Here is a 21,821-nt window from a genome sequence, read left to right on the forward strand (position 1 = left end):
TCTAATCCTTCTTGGAACATTTTGTGGGGACATTTGTTGGAAATTATCTTGTTCCACTCCCATTTTGGCGAGCATATCAGCCGCTTTGTTGCCCTCCCTATGAATGAAGGTGGCCCGGAAAATATGTCCACGTTTGAAGCCATCCAAAAGGGCCATGACGCGGCGAACTTGTGTCGGGCCCCAAGTCGTGCCATTGAGCAACTTAATAGCTTGTTCCGCATCTGATTCAATCCATATGGGTAGGTTGAACGCCTTCGCTACCTCCAACCCATAGTGTATGGCCATGAGCTCGGCCTCAACAGCCGATTGAACGACGAGGGGGGTTGCAAATGCTGCAAGTAATTTCCCATTGTGGTCCCGAACAAGACCCCCTCCGCCACCCTTGTTTGTTGCCTCAAAGAACGCCCCATCCGTGTTAAGCTTGATCCATGTGCGTTCCGGGGGGTGCACTTAACCGGCATAACTAACGGTCTCGGCCCCCTTGTCTCGGGGTGATTCGGAGGGCTCATTCCGAGTTTCACTCCATTCCAATGCTTCGGCTTGATGTGACCATTGGTCATGTTGTTGTGGATGAACATGTGAACCTGCCAGACAACGTTGTACGGTTTGAACTGAATTTGCTCATGTCGACTCCTATTCCTCTCCGCCCAAAGGAACCACAGAATGAGGTATGGAATGACTCGACTAAGGTGTCTCCTATCATGCTGTTGGGTCATAGCGGACCACACATGCAACCTGTCCGGGATGGTGTCGTTCACCCTAAGAGATGGGGCCGAGCCTTCGAACCAACCGTCGAACTCCCTCCAGACACATGCTGCTCCCCACCCTCGGATGAAGAGATGTTGAAGGGACTCGGTGTTAGGCCTCCGTGGGCAGCATTGGCATTTCGACGCAAGCTCAATCTTCCTCCATTGGAACTTGGAGTCAACCGGAATCCTGTTTGACAATAATCGCCAATTGAAGATTGCAATAGATTTTGTAAGGCCAGCCCTCCAAATGTCGTCGAGAGCTTGGATTCTCGGCCTTTGCGTACGAATAGTCTCCCAGGTCGTAGTGAGCGAGAACTCCCCGAGCCGAGAAAGCTTCCATCGAAGGACGTCCGGTTCTCCCGCGACGATTGGGGTATGGAGGATTTGTGTGAACCTCTTGTGGCATTCCAGCCTGGTTGTGAAGTTGACATAACTTAGCCTCATCCCAAGTTCCACCCCCAATGTAGTCGCTCGAACCCTCGAACCATGTCGGCCATGGAAATCGGCTTGATGCGTACCTTCTCGGCCGCCCCGCTTTCTCGCCCTTGAGTGTGATTCATCGGCCTAATGATCTCGTTGGGGGGGTGGTTTCCACTTGAGCCATCCCCTTGAGGTCCTACGGCCAGACCATCTACATGCATTGGGGTAAATTTGTCCCAAGGGGTCCCCAAGGTGGCGTTGGGCCGTTCGGAGCTTGTCGGGATCATGGTCGGGGCCGCGAGAGCCATCGTGGCCCGCACGGAGTTGGATTCCATCCTGTCTTTCGGCCAAGCCGGCCTCACCCCATCACCCGACGTGCCGTTTTCAAAGTTGTCCCGGATTTTCCTAGTTCTCCCTCGCTCAACTGGAGGGAAGTCGGAGAGGGTGGGGCCATCAGCAAGTAAGGGGTTGGGGGGAGTGATCTCTTTTTGATATTCAAGGAGGAGCGGGGTTTCCATCGACCGGAAGGCGGTTTCCAGCGGCGGGCCGGCGAGGAGGGGTTGTGCCGCCGCGGAATCAAGGATTTTCGCCGCCGCCAAAGAGAGTACTTGCATGATATCATTCCTTTTTGGCTTCATTTGCTGCATTGGGAGGGGGTGGCACGAGTCTTCACATGGTTTCTCTTGTTGGTAAGGGACAAAGGCGCTTTCGGAAAGGTATTTTGGTTCTATGCACATTTCGGGTAAGTTGACTAACCCACTCTCCAAGGTACTTTTTGGAGCACATGGTTCAGCCCCACCCTCTTGGGATAAGCAAGTGAGCATGGCGTCACCTTCCCCAACGATCGTCTCATACACGGCGGGACCTTGGTCAGAGGGGGGGTCCGGTGCACCTGCCGGCAAGATCGCAAGGGCCACCGGCTCCATGTGGTCTCCTTCCGGAGGAGTGTGGGCCAAAAGGTGGTTTTCCGGCCCTTTTGCTTCCAAGCCGTCATTGGGACAAGATGGGAACGAGAGTGACTTACAACTTGGGTTGTCATGGTCGGAGCTCACATCGGCGGCCTCAATGACGGGGCTATCATCCGAACCGAAGGTGAGTTTCTTCCGAAGTTGCTTGTCCTCTGGGAGTGGTGAAGGCACGAACCTTTTCCGACCATGACCTTTGGTAGGGGGAGCCGGTGTGCTCTTTCTCGCGCTAACCCGGCTCTTCTTACTCTTCATTTTCAGATCTTTGGCCGAAAGCTTCGGGTTTGAGGCATCATTCGAGTGGAAGACCATGAGCTGGTCCGGGATAGTACTTGCCGTGTCGGGATCCAGCGGGGCCCGGATGGGGCTCGAGGTAGGATCCGGCATGGCCGGCCGAGAGGCGGACACGGATGGCTGGTCTTGCGAGAGATAGGGATGACGCACCGGGGTGGAGGTTGACGATGAGAGGTGTTGGGAGACGGCGGGTGAAGGAATCCCTTGGGTGGGGAGGGCCGAATTATTAAACGGAGGTGAGATTGCTAGAGAGAAGGAGGAGCATCTCTCTCTAGAGTTTGGCTACGAGACGTTGGGTCATTGGAGTGCATGCCTCCCTTCTGTGCCTTGCCTTTCCTCTTCCTCGACACCAATTGGAATCCATCCTCGTCCATGCTTGGTTGACTCCCAAGGGGCGCTCGAGGAGCCAATGGATCGACGTTCATTGTACCCTCCTTGTTCTTCTCTTGGTTGCCACTATCTTTTTCCTTGTTCGTGTGATCAATGTCCGGTGAGGTACCAACCCTAATCGCCGCCTTTGGACGCCATTCTCAACGGATGATCTTGTGATCGTGGCTAGGGTAGAACGCCTTGGTTGGTGTTCGGTAATCCTTGCCTCCAACACGACCCTTCCTTCCCAAAGCATGACACTCATCAATGACATGCCCAACATGCTTACAATTCTCGCAAAACAATGGGATACGGTCCCATGCTACTTTGTGTCTTGAATTTTTGCCTAGGATGTTTAGCATGATCTCCTCCGTCGGGGGGTTGGAGATATCGATCTCAACACATATCCTAGCAAAAGAGAGCCGGGTTTGGTTGATTGTGGCATGGTTCGCTTGTAACGCTTGCCTAGTAGCTTGCCGATCGCCATGAGGGCTGATTCCTCAAAGTGATGGGCCGGTAGTCCCATGATATTGCACCACACGGCAACGATGGGCGACTCAACGAACGTATCAAAGTCCGACGCCCATTTGAACACCCTCATTAGGTGAATGTCAACAATACAAACCGGACTCCCATTAGGGCCACTTAAGACCTTAGCATAATCAGCCATATCTTGGAATTGAAGTAGGATGTGCTTGGCATTCAAGTATTTCCAAGTGAAAGAACCAACTAGCCCCATACCCCCTAAGCTTTTTTAAATTTGGAAAGAAGAAGGGAGTAAGTGGGAAAACTTCCCAACAATGGCTAGTCCTAGTTTCTCCGAGAGATATTCCGTTTCAACATCGGTAAAGGAGAGATAAGGTGTACCTTCAAAGTCTCCGGCTGTCCCCAAAGGTGTGACCTTGCCGGCGTCGAGTGGAATTGGCTCGTCCTTATGGGTTTTATGTGGTGTTGAGGCTCCCACCATGCACCCTATCCCCCCATGTGCGAACAAGTTTTTAGCCTCCTTCAATGCATTCGCTGGCGGGACCAGGTTTTCCGGCGGGTACTCCGGCGGTCGGCCGTCGGTGCCATGGTCCCTCTTGTCTCCATCAATGCCGAATTGGGGGTGGATAGCACATGGTGCTGATTTTGAATTCAAAATGGCATTTACCTCAAATGGACCATCATTCTCTTGCCCAAGCAAAGTAACCTTTGTCTTTTCCTTCTTTTGTGAGTCACATGCCAACCCATCCTCTAGCCTAGGCGTCACATGGAGGGGTGTACTTGCATTGGTCTCCTTGTTGACCATCTCATACTCAAATCATGAGACATCAAGGTCCCGGCCAGCCGGCGCCGGCGCCGGCGCAATTCCGGCCATCCCCTCACCATCAAGACCTTCCAAATCTTTTGTCGAAGCTTTCTCATCCTTTTCCATTTGAGCTAAAGAGCTCAACATCTCCCCAATAAGAGCTTGCTTAACATCCGGCGACCCCCTCCCTTCACCATGGAGTTTGCCGACGAGTCCATCAGCCATTTCGAACACCAGCCGACTCACCTCCGAACCAGATTCAAGACCGGCTCGTTTGAGGGCTTGTCGAGCTTTATCCGGGTGGGGCGTGCCAACCCTTTTGGTTTTGGGCCATGCAATCGAACGAAACTTCCACTCCGGCGAGGAAGGGGGTTGCATCGTGTGTATCAAGGCCGTGGCCTCCCCCTTCGGCAGCTCACCACCGGACTTCACCATGTGTCGGATGCAACAATCACATTTCACCTCCCTCAAAGGGGAGGGAGGGAGAGAGGTCGAATTCTAGAGAGAAGGGAGAGCTTCTCTCACTAATCTTAAGCAACTACTTTCAAGGAACGGAGTGGTCCGGGTAAACTCGCAAAGTATGGAAAATGATAGGATCCCGAAGAATTAAAGGAGATAGATTCCGATGAAGAATTCCGGCAGTACATTGATGCCATCAGTTTCGATTGGTTGTTGAAGCATAGCTCTATGGAGGTTCCAACGGCGCTGGCACGTGAATTCTTTTCTACATTCCGTTTGAAACCAACCACCGGCTTGGATGCCGATTCCATCACTTTCCGTCTATTCACCGAAGAACATGAAATGAGTATCCGAGAATGGTCCCTCCGAATGGGATTGTTCACGCGTACGGAGGATGATGAGGGACTATGGAATGATCGGGTGGTTGGAGCGCCGAAGTTTACGCCTGGATTCATACCACAATCGGCCTGGGAGCTCATCATCCACCCGAAGGTGGGACAGTTTAAGACAAGTATTTCGAAGGGGTTTCATATAGAGAATCGCATACTTTGATTTGCTCAGACTTTCATCAGTTACAATCTCATGGGGACTGCCAACTCAGCCTTGACAACAGCGGATTTATACCTTACTTGGTGCATGGCCAAGGGAGTACGAGTGCATTTAGGCTACTAGTTAGCCCAGACATGCCATCAAATGACCGCCAACCCTTCCCGACACATGTACACGTGTCACCTTTTAGGGGCTTATCTTCTTTTTTTTTTAAACACACCCCAATGGGCGGAGGGTTGAGGCGGACCCACACTTGTGCATTACCAAAACCATTGGTTACAAACAAACATACACCGAGTCGCCCAAAAGTGACGACTCGCCAAGGCATGACAAATTAGAGTACAACGAGGGCCTCCCTAACAACTAGAGGTGGTCATCTATATACTCTCAAAATCCAATTACCATTTGATACAACCTTTGCATCCCCAACACTTCCGTCCATCACCTAGCTAAGGCCCGCAATAGGGATACCTCCGCTAGGTACATGCCCTCCTGGATCAAAGTCCTCGACGTGGCACTCTATCTCCCGGTTGGGGCGCCCACATGCGACACTCATGGAGCTAAAGCTCGCATCATTCGCACCCGATGGGACACTCCCAAATGTCACCGTAGCAACATTCTCCTTCAAATGCCAATCATCAACGTGTGGAGCCTTGGTGTGCATATCGCCCTCATGCACTTTTCCTTTCCTCTTCCTTGACACCAATTGGAAGCCATCCATCCACACTTGGGTGACTTCTACTAGCCACTCTTGACTTCGACGATCCCGCACCCAATGTACCCTCGATGTACTCCGCGTGGTTGTTACAATCTTTGGGCTTTTCCAACTGTCCAATGGACGATGGAGTGTCGGGCCAAGCATTCGCCTTTGGGCGCCACTCATGGTGGATGAACTTGGCGGCATGGCTTGAGAGGTTCTCCTTGTATGGTGCTCGGCGACCCTTGTCTCTACCCCGAGACTTCCTTCCCGCTGCATGGCAATCCTCTTTCTCATGCCCAACATGTTTACAATTATCACAAAACAATGGAATACGGTCCCATGCCACTTTGTACCTCGAGTCTTTGCCTCGGATATTAAGGATGATCTCTTCCGTCGGGGGAGTAGAGATGTTAATCTCTACGCAAATCCTCGCGAAGGAGAGTCTTTGATGTATTGTGGCATGATCGGCTTGTAGTGGCTTGCCAAGGAGCTTACGGATTACCAAGAGGGCCGATTCCTCATAGAGATGAGCCGGTATACCCAATATGTTACACCACACGGCAACAATTGGCGACTCAAAGAACGTGTCAAAATCCGGCGCCCACTTGAACACCCTCATCGGATGACTATCAACATACCAATTCGTACTCCCATTATGGCCATTTAGCACCTTAGCATAATCGGCCACCTCTTGAAATTGGAATAAAATATGCTTAGCATTCAAGTATTTCCATGTGAATGCTCCAACTAGCCTCATGCCACTAAGGAGGTTTTCTGTGAGACTCCCATTTTAGGGGCTTATCTTCAGCGAAACACGATAATGAAGATCGCCAAATAGTCCCCTGAGGTGGTTTTCTGTGAGCCTCCAGAAATCTTTAACGTTGACTACTTTTTAGACAAGGGGTTGTTGTACATGCATGGGAAGGAGGTTTGTTTCTACGAAGTCAGCTGGGTGGAGCCCCAGGTCAAGCAAGAACCGGAAGTTGTCGAGTCCAAAACTACTGTTGAAATTGAGGCGATGAGGAAGGAGGTGGCAGAAATGAGGACAGATATCAGAGGAGTCAGAGAAGAAATGGCGGCCCTACGGGGTAGTGTGAATGAATTGGTGGGGATGTCGTCAGCCCACAGCGGTCAGATGAAGGAGGCTGTCCAGTTAATGATGATGATGACAAAATGGATAAAGGAGAACTTCTCCGAGCCCCAGTCGAAACTGAATACTAGACCCAGCACGGTGTCCACCCAGCCAGGGCCAGGGAGTTCGACTCCCCGGCATCCCCCACCCGCATCTAAACCAATGTTAGCCCCGTCGACATCAAAGACCTTGACTGTGAAGCGGACATTGACCAAGCAACCGAGTGAGGAAGTGAAGGAGAAGTCGGATTCGCCGGCGAGAAAGAAAGCAAAGGTGACCCGACCTTACGTACCGCCCCAGTCTGGCTCCTGCGGGGGCCAGACTCCGAATTGAATCCCCCATGAACAAGTAACTTTTACTTTTCTGTTTTTTTTCCTTTCTTCTTTCTTTTCAGTTTATATATGTTCTTTGCCAGCATGCTTTTTTCTGTATATATGTGTTGTGCTTTCACACACTTAGCCCAATGATTTGTCTAAGTGTGAGAAGGGGTTGTTCTTTTATGCATGTTTTGGCTTTTCTCTGTTGCACTTCTCCCACTTAGCCCGATGTTCGGTCTAAGTGTGAAAAGTTTGTGTTGTTTGTGCGTGTCTTGTCTTGTTTATTGTTGAGTGTTTTTTTTGTACTGGGTTTTACTTCCCTGTTTCCCCCCTTCACTGGGATAGCTTGGGGACAAGCTAGAGTGAAGTGGGAGGGGGAGGGAGTGAGTGCAGTATTTGTTTTTGTGGTTAGGAGTCTCTAGGTCTAGTCTAGGTTTAATGTTTTTATGTGTCGCATGAGCTAGTGATATAATAAGGTAAGATTCCCTTAGTAAGAGCGATTGAAGATATGATGCATGTCAACTTTGAGGCCTTTTTACCTTAATAAGCCGAATGCGGTATGAATGAAGTAAGGACGATAGAAGATGCTTTAGATAACCTAGTTGTGCAGCCCCACTATAATGCGAGTTATAAGCGTAAACATATTGAGCTAACATGTTAGAAACGGGGCCGCCACTTGATGTTTAGGGAGTAGAGTCGGAAGGAGAAAAAATGTGGTTCTGGAGGTATAAGATGGACGAAGTCCAGGAATTGGAGGTATAAGCTGGACGAAGTCCAGGGGAAAAAAACACATATATAAAAAGAGGAATAGAAAAAAAAAAGAAATCTAAGGACATGAAGCAATAAGTAACCTGACCCAGGAATCAAAAGGGAAGGGGGACTGTAGTAAGTTGAAACTCTCATAACCTGAAGCATCAGTGGTGTGTCGTTGACTTAAGAGTGAATCGATCCTAACATCCCTGGTGAGGAATGAGTGATTGAGCTAACCTAACAACTGGGAAATCGATAGGCTATCTTGACAAACTGACAGACCGTTTAGGTGGAACAAGGAAGGAGGAGGATTTGAAGGCTGTAGTCAATCGGATAGAACTTAATCTTGTGGGGACGATCGCCTAAAAGTTGAAACTAGTTCATGCTTGTGTGTTTTTTTTTCTTTCTTTAAGTGTTGTTTTCTCTTTTGTGAATCTGTAGTATGTCTAGGTCTAGTAGTTTGTGTGTTGTTCGTGTCTTGTTTGTAGAATCGTTCATGGGAACTGTGCATTGAAATTCGCCTTATTTCTTTTTTCTTGTCTTTCATGCTTGAGGACAAGTATGGTTTAAGTGTGAGCAGTTTGATAAGGCTAATTTCATGCATAGGTCTAGGGGTTGAATTCATACAATTATAGGGTCTAATACATGTCTTAAGCCAGGTGTGCAGAAGAATTCGCCAGGTCAAGGAACAAAGAAGGCGAATTACAATGACCATGCAATTGCGGCGAATAAGTGAGCAAATTCGGAGGAAAATGACAAGACGGAGGGATCGTGAAGCTGAAGGGCAGAATGGAGATTTCTGCGAAGGTTTCTAGAAGATCCTATCGCATCTATATAAGGAAGAGAGCTTGCAATGCTCAGGGGGGGGCACCTTTTTTTGGCACTGAGGCCTCTGGTTCTTAGCTCACACACTTCTGCTCACTTAGGGATTTTTCTTGTTTTGAAAGGGGTTACGTTCGGGTCCACGGCTGTTTTCTGATTCCAAAAAAATTATGGTGTAACACCGTCCTTGCAGAGGGCGAAGAAACAATTACTTGCTTTAATTTAAGTTACTGTTGTTGATTTCACCAAGCTTCGCTGCTTGAAGCTCGGCCCTGTTCTCGTTTGAAGCGTTCGTAGTTTATGAAATCTCTGTTTTCCGTATTTGAGCTGTTGTTGAGTTTTGATTATGGATGTCGTTTACTTTGAGCTTGTTGGTTACTGAATTGGATGTTTGGTTTCCGTGCTGGTTGTTTATTAGAGTAGAATCGTTGGGATCTGGTGTAGATCAGAGTATATTTGTTGAATCAGAAGTTATGGAGTGAGTTTGGTTGTTGTTGGGTTCGGACTGCTTGGATCCGGAGTGGATGAAGCTTTCGACGGTTAGATCTGCCACAGAGTGATCAGGATTTATGCCTAATTTTCGTGTTTTCATTTCATTCCGTCTAGTATACGTAGATCTGTTTTATTTCCGATTGGTTGCGAGTTTCCGTCATCCGAATCTTTACATTTTGTTTGAATCTCGGTATGTGCTTTGTTTTCTTCATCTTCGTGTTTGATTCAGTTGAAGTTATACATGTCATTGTTAGTTAAATTCATAGTTTGTTAGTTGCAGCTTTTCTTCCGTACTTGATATTTCTGGGAGTTGGTCTCCACTTTTATTTGCGTTCTGTTTAGCTATAGTTAGTAATTGTTGCTCGGTTTAGGAAGTTAGTTTAAAATTACGTGGTCCTAAGGATGTTCGATCTCAGCATGACGTTTACAGTTTCCTAGGTCTAGTGTTTGATTTTGTGCCTAGGTCTAGCCGTAGTTATACCTCAACCCAAATTTGCGTGGCAGCAGCCGCTTTCTAAACCAAAGTCTCTAGATGCTTTCTTACGTGTCCATCTTCGTGGGATCGACCCCTGCTTCTCTATACTAATCTATAGTATAACGAGTTGAGGGATCTTTGAAACGCAAGAGTTTGTGTGTTCATAGACAGAGTCTTCCGTGTCACCTTGAGTTCCTAGACCTAGTGTTTAGTGGATTCATTGGACTAGGTAGCTCGACCTAGAAGTTTACTACACATACACTCACACGACAAGCAGCCATTTCAATGGGCCTCGGCAATGTAGAAATTGCTCTTGCCAAGGTTGATTTGTTGGCCGGACACCTCGGCATAGTGGTCAAGGCATGCACGTAGCTTTCTGAGAGGGGCCACGGCCGCTTGCGTGAAAATGATGATATCATCGGCATAGGCCAGATGGCTGATCTCCAAGCTACCCCGAGTGGCTTTGAATGTCATCTCTTTGTTTCCAATGATCAGTTTAACAAGTGATCTCGAGAGATAATCTGCGGCAAGAACAAATTGGGCGGGGGAGATGGGGTCTCCTTACCTGAGCCCACGGGTGGATTTGAAGAACCCCGCCGGAGCACCATTAATGAGGATCGAGAACCAGCATGTCCCAATACACCTCTCGATGATCACCACCCAGGACTCCGGGAAGCCCATTTGCTTAAGAACCTTGAGAAGGAAGGGCCATTGCACTCGATCATAGGCCTTGGCCATATCGATCTTGATAGCTACGTTCGGGGTTGGGGTGCTTCTTTGGAGCTCATGGAACATTTCCTGTGCAAGGAGCACATTGTCGTTGAGAAGCCTCCCTTTGACAAACCCACTTTGAATTGTAGCGACGACACACGGGAGGAACGAGGCGAGTCGTTTCGTGAGGATTTTAGTTATCACCTTGTTGATCACATTGCACAAACTAATGGGCCTGTAGTCTCCCCAAGTTTCGGGTAGAGTCTTCTTGGGGATAAGAACAATACTCGTGGCCGTAAAGCTACGGGGAAGGAGAGCCCCACGGAAGAATTGCCTAACCGCTTCCACCACGTCTGGTCCCACGATACCCCAGCATGCTTGGAAGAACAAGGCCGAGAAGCCATCCGACCAGGGAGCACTATTGCCCGAGATATCGAATACCGCTCGTTTCACCTCATCTGCATCCGGCGGTTTGGGGAGATCCTCCAAATGCTCCGAGGGGGGGAGTTGTTGCAAGAGACTAAGGTCCGGGTCAGCAAGCTCCGGGTAGGCTGGAGCAAGAAGATTTTGGAAGAACTCGACCGCCGATTCTTTGATTTCTGTGTCATCCGTAAGTTCTCTCCCATTAGAGTTAATCTTGTGAATTCGTAACCGAATCCTCTTCTGCTTCACCCAACTTTGGTAGAATCTAGTGTTTTTATCCCCCTCTTCCAGCCATCGATGTGCCGCTTTCTAATGCCAAAAGTCTTCCTCCATCTTGAGAAGAAGGATGTACTCGGCTATTTGTTTGTTGACCTCCGTTCTATTCCGGGCCGAGGGGTTTCCTTCGAACTCCGATTGAGCCACGGCAATGTTCTCTTCACAAGTTTTGAGATTGGCGTGTATATTCCCGAAGACCTCTTTGTTCCACCGTTTGAACTTTCTTTTGATCCTTGCAAGCTTGATCTTTAAGTTGAGAAGGCGAGGAGCTTCTGTAGGAGCCATCCAATCGTCTTGCACCACCCCGGCAAAGCCCTCATGCCTTACCCACATGTTTTGGAACCGGAACGCTCTGCCACCCTCGTGGTTGTTCGGCATTCTGCATCTGACGAGGATTGGTCCGTGATCCAAAGCAATGTGGGGGAGATTAGTGACTCTTATTGCGTCAAACAGTTGGGATGACGTTTCACTGACTAGCACCCGATCCAACCTTTCCATAAGGCCATTCTTTGCCCAAGTGTATTCTGATCCATCAATTCCTGGGTCCATAAGTCTGCAATCCTCAATGGCCTCGGCAAAGTCTACCATCTCCGCCTGCCAATTGGTGTCACTTCCCGTTCTATCTCGAGTGGAGAGGATGGTGTTGAAGTCCCCTCCAATGAACAAAGGCATCTCTTCCAACACTTGAGTAATGTCCCTCATCTTTTCCCAAAGAGCGAGCCGCTCCCCTCTCGTGCATTTGGCATACACGGCCGAGAGCATAATAGGATTTGGTATCCGAGGACACGTAAACCTCCCATGAAACATTTGTTCCGAGTTATCCTCCACTACAAAATCCGCCCCCTCCTCCACAAAAATCCATATTTTCCCATTGATGTTCGAGCCCTTGTAGGACATCCCCAACGCCTTCGAGAACTTGTCCGGGTTAGGGGAAGTAAGTGGCTTCATTATTGCAAGAAAACAAATATTATGCAAATTGATTAGTCTTTTTAGGACGTTTTGGGTTGACGCGTTCGCGATCCCCCTAACATTCCAAAATAGAAAGTTTAAAGACATGATTAACAAGAGGAGTTCGTACCCGGCGGGTTTGAAGGCCCCCCTTGAAATTCAATGATTTGAAGGCCATCCCTTCCTTGAGACGTCTCGGCCTCCATAAGGGTGGGATTGGCTTCATCCTCATTTTCATTGTGAGAAATGGTATCTTCCCATTCTTTCTTGTCTTCCATATCATTCTCCAAGAAGTTCTCCCGAGCTATGAGGGAGAAATAGCGGTTGGTGCTCAAGTGACTTGGCACCCCTTGTGTCTCGGGCCTCTCTAGGGAAAAAGGTTTGAAATGACCTTTCGGTTGCACTAGGTCACCCGATGCAGAGGCCGCTTCTCGCCGTGCCATGTCCGCTCCTTTCGGCCTACTCCCACGTCCGCCTCCAAGAGACGAGGATCTAGCAAGTGGTTCTTTGGGTTGCATGGGGTCAAGCTTGTTCGAAAAAATGATCATTTCCATGCCCCCCGCACAATGCATTTCACCCAAGAAGTCCGGCCCCGACCACTCCGTTTTCGGATGCTCAGTTGCCTTCGGGTTCCTTCGATAGTTACTTTCCCTTGCCTTGTTTTTCCCTTGATGTTTCCATTCCATGTTGTTATCGGTTTGCTTCAGTTCAACATTGTTCTTCTGAGCTCCATTCCCTCCATGTTGTGGCTGTTTCAGAGGTGCTATGTTGTAGTTGTGTTTTGGAGGTCGCTCCGCCTTCCCGGTAGCGTAGCAAACATCACTTTTGTGACCCACGTGTTTACATTCCCCACAGTAGGACGGGATCTTATCCCACTTTAGTTGTTGCACCGAAGTACGCCCACACATATCCAGAATGATCTCGTCGGGTGGCGGGTTTGTGATGTCGATCTCGATGCACAACCTCGCGAAGGAGTCTTAACTTGTTGGCCGTTGCTCTATCTACTTGGATCGGTGTACCAAGGAGTTTCCCAATGGCATAGAGGGCCGATTGATCATAAAGGTGGATCGGAAGTCCTACTAGGTTGCACCATATCGCCGCAATTGGAGACTCACAATATGCATCAAAGTCCGGTGACCATTTGAAAACTCTCATCGGGTGCCGGTCAATGAACCACACCGGAGTACCTTTAGGGCCACTAAGGAGCCGAGCATAATCCGCCATATCCTCGAATTGCACAAGAATGTGTTTGGCGTTAAAATATTTCCAAGTGTAACTTCGGCTAAATTTAATATTGTTTAGGGCCTTTTGGATTTGATAGGAAGCCGAAATTGAATGCGAGAACTTACTGACAATGGCGTGGCCGAGGGATGTAGCCAATTTTTGGATTTCCGCTCCGGAGAAGTAGATGGATGGGACTCCATTGGACGTGGAAGCAAAGCCAATATTTTGGATGTTCTCCGGAATGAAGACTTGCGGGCCTTCACTAGACGACGTCTCCCGCACCATATCGGCCATGGATTTTGGATTGTCGGTGTTCCTCTCGGCCGGCTCGGAATCACATCCTAGGGGGTTACTCGGTCGGGTGAACTTTCCGTCCGACCCCAACGTGTGCTTCTCTTCGCGGTACTCTAATCGGGTCCCCCTCGTCCATTGTTTCGACGGGTGGCCGCGATGTTCCCACCTCCTTCTCGGTCCGCTTCGCATTCGCCGAGTGCATGGCTGAGGCCGTGATTAACTTGGTCCTCGGCCAGGCCGGCCCCTCTATCACCGTGCTGGGTTCGAACGTAGCTCGGATTTTTTGGGTCCTTCCCTTTTCAAGAGGTGGGAAATCTTCAAAGGATGAACCATTCTCAAGGCGAGGCATGTGTGGGACAAAATCTTTGCCTCTCAAAATCAGCTAAAGCAAACTTTTAGAGAGAGACGCTCCTCCTTCTCTCTAACAATACCCCCACCTTCAACAACAAACCCACTGCTCCTCTTCCGCCGATCAATCCTCTTTACGCCGGTCAACCTTCATCCCGAACACCCCCACCCTCTACAAGGTTGGCTATCGAGTCAGACGCAGAATAACCCGCCCCCACCCGCTGAGCCCCCACTCCCTCTCGAGTGGCGCCTTCTCCTTCGGCCGACCATGACGGACCCCCCTACACTCCCCCCTCCTCCACCGGACCCCGAGGAAGCAAGGCATATCCCGGACAACCAAATGGTCTTCCTCTCATCCGAGGATACTCTTTCGAAGTTTCCGACCAAAGGCTTATCTCTAAAGAACAAGAAGACCCAGGCGAAGGCTAGGAAGAGCACTCCCGCACCACCGTCGAAAGGAAATGGACGAAAACGGTTTGTTCCATCTCCTCTCCCAGAGGATAAACAACTTCGGAAGAAACTCTCGTTCGGAGAAGGTGATGGCCCTAACGCCGGAAGCCCCAAATGTAAAGCGGCCATTTTCCGGCCAAGCTTCCCCCAAGATGATGAGGAAAGATCTACCTTGGAGACTTGTAGTCCTCACTCTAAACAAGAGGCTGAAAAAACGCAAACTGAGGCACTTCCCGGCGCCGGCGACACTTCCAAGCTCCTGACCGTCGACCATGAACACGGCGGGATGGCGGGGACCACCGGCGAGGACATGCAAATAGTACCATTTGCCGGCCAAGAGAAGTTGGGAGAGTCTAGCATGGGACAAACCGCCTTGAAAGTTGTGGAAGTCAACTTACCCGAATTGTTAGTGACACCAAATGCACTTTCTGAAAGCGCCTTGGAGCCTATCCCAACCGAGGATTCACGTGATGAAGGTTCCGTTGGGACCCTAATGCCGCCAAAATGTTACCCCATTGTGCAGCTAGCGTACCTAGAGTCGGCGGAGATGCTCGACTCCATGGTGGCTCAACCGCTACTCACCGGCAAGGCTCCGATTGAAGACCAACCGACGAATGTCCAACCCACCTCCCTCCCATGGACAGCCGAGCCTACGGTAACCTTACCTATGTCTAAGAGCAACACATACTATGAGGAATTCCCACCGCTTGAACGAGGGAGGATTCGGAAGATCCGGGATACCTATGAAAGTGGCTCGGCGCCTCCTTTGTCGAGTTCGAATACTCTTTATAGCCGAGGCGCTTCGGCGCATGTGTCCGCAAACACTCCTGCACCGGCCGAGCGTAGGCAAGCCAAGGATGGAGAGAAGACTTCGGGCGCCGTCGACATGCCGAGGTCCGAGGATGGGAGGGATGGGATGATTCGAGGTTGCGATAAGCCGGGGAGGCCCGAAACGATTGGCCAGCCGAAAAGGAATTCACACTTGGCCGGGGGAGATAGTACCGGGATCCCTCCCGAACCAGGTGTCGGGACGAGTGTGACTCCACCAGCTAGGGATCATCATGGCTCGAGGGAGGCTGGTGCCATGCCGAAGACCGTTGCGGATGTGGTTAGGGGGAAGCCGAGTAACGAGGGGCCACAAGTGTTCATCCCTGAAAAAATCCAAAACATCGGATATGCAACCACCTCGAACGGTATTCCGGCCATCTACTTCTCAGGAGCCGAAACACAAAAATTGGCGACGTCCCTTGGCCACGCCATCGTAGGTATTCTCACATTCCATCCCGGCCTCTTATCAAATTCAGAAAGCACTAGATAACATTAAATTCTGCAGAGGCTTTTCGTGGACATATATTAATGCCAAACATATTCTCGTACAATTTAAGGATTTGGCGGACTATGCTCGTTTGCTTAACGGCCCTAAAGATACTCCGGTTTGGTATATTGATCGACACCCGATGAGGGTTTTCAAATGGTCCCCGGATTTTGACGCCTGCTGTGAGTCCCCCATCGCGGCAATTTGGTGCAACCTAATCTGCCTCCCTATACACTTGTATGATAAAGCGGCACTCTTCGCTCGCCTTTGCATCGAGATTGACATATCCAAACCGCCACCCAAAGAAATCATCCTTGATATTTGTAGACGTGAAACGGTGCAACAAGTTAAGTGGGATAAAATCCCATCATATTGTCGGGAGTGCAAGCATGTTGGGCACAAGAGCGAGGTATGCTATGCGATGGGGAAGACGAAGAGGCTGGCCAAAAGAAACTACAACTATCCCGCCCAAGACCAATCAAACCGTGGATCCCAAGGAGGCAAAGACAAGCAAGATCAATCGAAGCAAACATCAAATTCCAATGAGTGGAGATATCAAGGGAAACCGAAAGGACCTAAGGATCAGCTGAATGGAGGGAAAGGACCAAAAGAACCTGGACCGACGGAGTGGCATGGGCCAGATATCATGGGTGAGCTACAAAACACACGCGACAAGAATCCATTCACCCAACCCGAGGGTGAGGGCATCCCCTCACATGCAAGATTTGACCGAAGCTTTGGTAAAGCCGGGGGATATACCTCTCATGAGGAGGTAGATGGTGACAAGTCGAGGGAGTTTTCATTTCCACGACGAGGTGCGTTCACAAATTGGCGTCGAGGCTCGCATAGCGCGTCAAGGGGGTCCTCGACAAAAGGCCAAAATATCCAAGGGACGATGGGTCTCCTTAGCACCAATCAATACTACTCCCTCATGGAGAATGAAGACTTCTCAATGGATGAAGGTGACTATGGCGGGGGAGGGGAAGATGCTCGGGACCCCCGGCCCAACATCGAGGACTCTGATGAAATCCTCATAATCATGAACGAGGAACCTTGTCAAGTACCGGACAATCTCCAAATGGTGGAATTCCAAGGGGACCTTTCACAGTCACCGGGTACGTCTCCCCATTGTTAATTATGTCTCTCAATCTCTTATTTTGGAACGTTAGGGGGATCACAAATGCGCCAACCCAAAACGTCCTTAAAAGATTAATTAAATCTCATAATATCCATTTTCTTGCAATATTGGAGTCAGGCCAAGCGGCGGCGAACCCCCTCCGGAGGCTACGCGCATGCCTTGATCATTACGCCGAGGTGTCAGGCCAACAAATCAACCTAAAGCAACTTCTACATTGCCGATGCTCATGAAGGGTGGACAAACACAATACAAAGAGAATGAGGCTTCGTCCGAGGTACGTTTCCCTTCCTTTACCCTGGAGTCGCTATTTACCGGGGTGTGAAGCGTACGAGCATGTTCTTGTTCCTCCGTGAGAAATCTCGGCTAGGATCTCTGGGTGGGCCCATCGACACCTCTCCTTTGGGGGGAGACTTACTCTGATTAAAAGCACACTTGAAGCGATCCTACTACATATTTTCCAAGCTATCGAGCCTACGGGTGGTGCCCTCAAGCAATTGGATCAGCAAATGGCTCGTTTCTTTTGGGGGTCAACTAATGAGAAGAAGAGGACGCACTGGATTAGCTGGGATCAGGTCTGCCTACCAACGGTCGAAGGGGGCTTGGGCATCCGGAAGATCATGGAAGTCTTAAGAGCCTTTAACATCAAGTTATGGTGGCGGTTCAGGGAACAAAATTCCCTGTGGGCTACGTACTTGATGGCTAAATACTGCCATAAGGTCTCCCCACTTACAGCTAGACCCTTGGGTAGGGGTTGCCCTACGTGGAAGAGGATGCTGAAGGCTCGGCCTCAAGCCCAACCACACATTCGATGGGTGGTGGGAGAAGGAAAGATACTATTTTGGGATGACTTATGGCTAGGAGAGGCTCCCCTGAGAGAACTTAGCCTTGATGATAGAGGAGGGCCTCTTGCTCGTCTGGCGGACTATATTAAGGATGGTGCCTGGGATGAGCCTAAGCTGCGGAATCTCCAAGCGCAAGCCGGCCTAGCACAGCACATCGTCCAGAAGATCATCGACACACCCGTCATCTCGGATGGGCCGGATATACCAAGATGGACGTTATCATCCAATGGAGAGTTCTCTCTCGCTACTACTTGGGAGACCCTTCGAAGCCAAAGGCCGATTGTGCAAGGCCTCGACGACATTTGGAGAGCGGGCCTCACGTCCTCTATTGCCATCTTTTTATGGCGACTTCTCTCCAACCGCATTCCGGTGGATACAAAGCTGCAATGGAGACGAATGGAATTGGCGTCCAAATGCCAATGCTGCCCACATAGACCAGGGATTGAATCCCTCCAACATCTCTTCATTCAAGGGGACGGGGCTCACGGGATATGGAGGGAATTTGACGCATGGTTTGAGGGCTCCTCACCACCCCTTCGGATCAATGACACCATACCGGAACGACTCGTGGTCTGGACAAGAAGAGCTCGGCAACCAGGCAAGAAACACCTAAGCAGAGCCATGCCGTATCTCATTTTATGGTTCATTTGGGCAGAACGGAATAGGAGCCGCCACCAGTCCGTACAATTTAGGCCTTTCAATGTCATCTGGCAAGTTCAAATCTACATCAGGAATAGTATGGCCAACGGGATATACAAGAAGAAGCATTGGAAGGGAGTTCGTCTAAAAATCACTGTCCCGAGTCATGATGAACTACGGAGCCCTAGGCCGCTTGCAGTGGCAATCAAGTGGCACCCGCCGGATGACCCCTGGATCAAGCTCAACACCGATGGTGCATTCTTGGAAGCGTCGGATAAAGCCGGGGGAGGTGGTATCATCCGAGATCATACGGGCAAAGTGCTTTCAGCCTTCGCATCCCCACTTGATGCCCACTCCGCCCTTGAGGCAGAGCTCCTAGCCATCCAACTCGGGTTAGAACTTGCCCTGGAGTTCAATCGGCCTATCTGGATTGAGTCGGATGCACAACAAGTGGTCCAGCTCCTTAATAGTACACGATGGGGACCGGCACACACGAGCAGGGTGGTGGCGCGGATCTTACTCCTCAAGCGCCAACGAGTTGTGCACCTCACCTACACCCCTCGGGAAGGGAACAAGGCCGGAGACTTACTTGCAAAGATGGGAATTGACAGTCAAAACTACTACCGTATGAATGCCCACACAATGCCGAGACACCTCGCTGCAATTACTAGGATGGAAGCACTAGGAATCCCGAACATTCGGGTCCAACATGACGACGAAGAATAGAATTGTGTTTGGGATGTTTGGAGGGTACCCTTTGTTCCTTGATTGATTGTATTTTGTTTTCTGTAAGGGAGTATGATGAGGTCCGGGCTTGTGGCTTGGGACCGCATACTACTCTTAAGTTTATGAGGACACACCACTTTCGGGTGTGGCCATGTTTTGTAATCGTCACTCTTTGAAATATAGGGATGAGGGACCCACGAACCCTCCACCATGAGGGTGTTTGATAAAAAAAAAATTCTTCTCATCATATACCCCGACGAGCACTTGCAGCGGCGTATTGTCGGTCTCGACGATCTCTTCTAGGGACTCGTCATTTAGTACAACAAGATTAGCACCCCCATTGTGAGCAACGCTGTCGGGAACATCCTCAACTAGATTATCGTCAAAATATTAACACAAACCCAGACGGCCTCGTTCACCCTTTTCCGCTTGTGATACCCGAATCACCGCGGGTCGCGGCCGTTCTCCGTTGCGACCCCCTGAACCTGTGGCCTGACCCGAGCCGGTAGCGGCCTGAGGTGGTTCCATCTTAACCCGTTGTTGTCCGTCGAAACCCTGCGTGTTGGCCTGATATAGCTGATGTGGATCCCAACAAGGCTTCGTACGATCATAAGACTGATCGACCCCCCCAAACTGCTGGCTTGGGTGGCGGTTACCTTGCGTGGTCCATCCCGGTCCATTACGACCCCCGCTATCACGTCGCGCCCTATCCTCATGTGGGCCCTCGCGAAAGCCCCCGCTAGGGTTTCTCCCGCGCAAACCCCTATCTCCTGATCTCTGCCGACGCATATCCTCATAATCCCAATCATCGCCGTCGTCGAAACCGGAAGGAGGTTCGGTCTCAAGATTCTCGAAGCGGCGATCTGTGTCGTCTCTCCAAGCATCGAATTTGTCCAATCTGTCCAAAACGCGATCTAGTTTACTGGAAACGGGTTCATAATCCGAGTATCCTTGCGGTGCACGGTGGGGCGGTGGTTCCCAACAAGAAGGCTGCCTTGACTGTGGTGGGTCATAAGGTTGGAAACTCGGTAGTGGTCGGGTACCGGCTGTGGCGGTAGTGGTTCCCACAGCCGGTACCCTTAATCTTCTTGACCAGCAACTGGCTCGCTTCTTTTGGGGCTCGACAACAGAAAGAAAACGGACCCATTGGATCAGCAGGGACCAAATGTGTCTTCCCACCAAGGAGGGAGGGCTCGGGATCCGAAAGTTCACTGAAGTCCTACGAGCCTTTAACATCAAACTCCGGTGGCGGTTCAGAGAACAGAACTCATTATGGGCCCGTTACATGATGAGAAAATATTGCGCCATATCCTCACCACTTTCGTCAAGGATCATGGGAAGGAATAGTCCGACGTGGAAGACGCTGGCCAAAGCTTGGGCCCATGCTCACCCGCACATTCGATGGATTGTTGGACATGGTAAGATATACTTTTGAGATGATATATGGCTTGGCAATGTCCCTCTTAGGGGCCTCTGTTTCGACGAGAGAGGTAGCCCTACAACGACCGTCTCGGAATTCATCACGGATGGTGCATGGGACGTCCCCAAACTCCAAGTACTTCATGACCAGGCTGGACTCCCCCAACAGATTATTGATCAAATATGCACAACCCCGATCCTACCTGGGGAGCCGGACATCCCGCGATGGACGCTATCACGGCGAGGAGATTTCTCGCTAGCCTCGACGTGGGAGACGATCCGGTCGCCTCGGCCCATTATCCAAGGTCTTGAGGAGATTTGGAAGGCTGGCCTCACAACCTCCATTGCTATCTTCAATTGGAGGCTCATATCGAACCGCATCCCTGTTGACGCAAAGTTACAATGGCGCAAGATTGAACTTTCATCCAAATGTCAATGCTGCCCACATAGGCCAAGTACCGAGTCCCTCCAACACCTCTTCATACAAGGCGCAGGGGCGATTAGATTATGGTGGGAATTCGACGGCTGGTTCGAAGGCTCGACCACCACTCTTGGGGCGAACGACACGATTCCAACAAGAATTGGAGTTTGGGCGAGGAGATCGCAGCAGCCGGAAAGGAAGCACCTCAGTCGAGCCATGCCTTACCTTCTCTTTTGGTTCCTCTGGGCAGAGAGAAATAGAAGCCGCCACCACGATGTTCAATTCAAACCGAGCAATGTGATTTGGCAGGTCCTCACATTCGTCCGAAACAGCATGGCCAATGGCAGTCTCAAGCCGAAGCATTGGAGAGGGGTGAAGCTCGGAGTTAGTATTCCAAGCCATGCCGAACCTCAACGGTCACCACGTCTTGCTATGATGGTTAAGTGGGAACCACCGGATCAGCCCTGGATTAAACTCAACACGGACGGGTCCTTTATTGATGCAACAGGAAAAGCCGGGGGAGGAGGTCTCATTCAAGATCACTTGGGTAAGTTGCTCGTCGCCTATGCGCTCCCCCTCGAAGCACAATCACCACTTGAAGCCGAGCTGCTCGCCATGCACCACGGTTTGAAGTTGGCCTCGGAGCTCGGGAAGCCAATATGGCTTGAATCGGGCTCCGAGCAAGCACTTAATCTCATCAAAGGGCCAAGCTGGGGGCCAGCTCACACTCGTCAAGTCATGGCGCACATGGCCTTACACAAGCATCTACTCGCCCTTCGAACAACCTTCATCCACCGAGAAGGCAATAAGGCGGCTGACTTACTTGCAAAGATTGGCGTGGATATGAACCACTGTTGAGCTTT

This window comes from Salvia splendens, chromosome 5 (genome assembly GCF_004379255.2).
Source record: "Salvia splendens isolate huo1 chromosome 5, SspV2, whole genome shotgun sequence".
NCBI classification, from domain to species: Eukaryota; Viridiplantae; Streptophyta; class Magnoliopsida; order Lamiales; family Lamiaceae; genus Salvia; species Salvia splendens.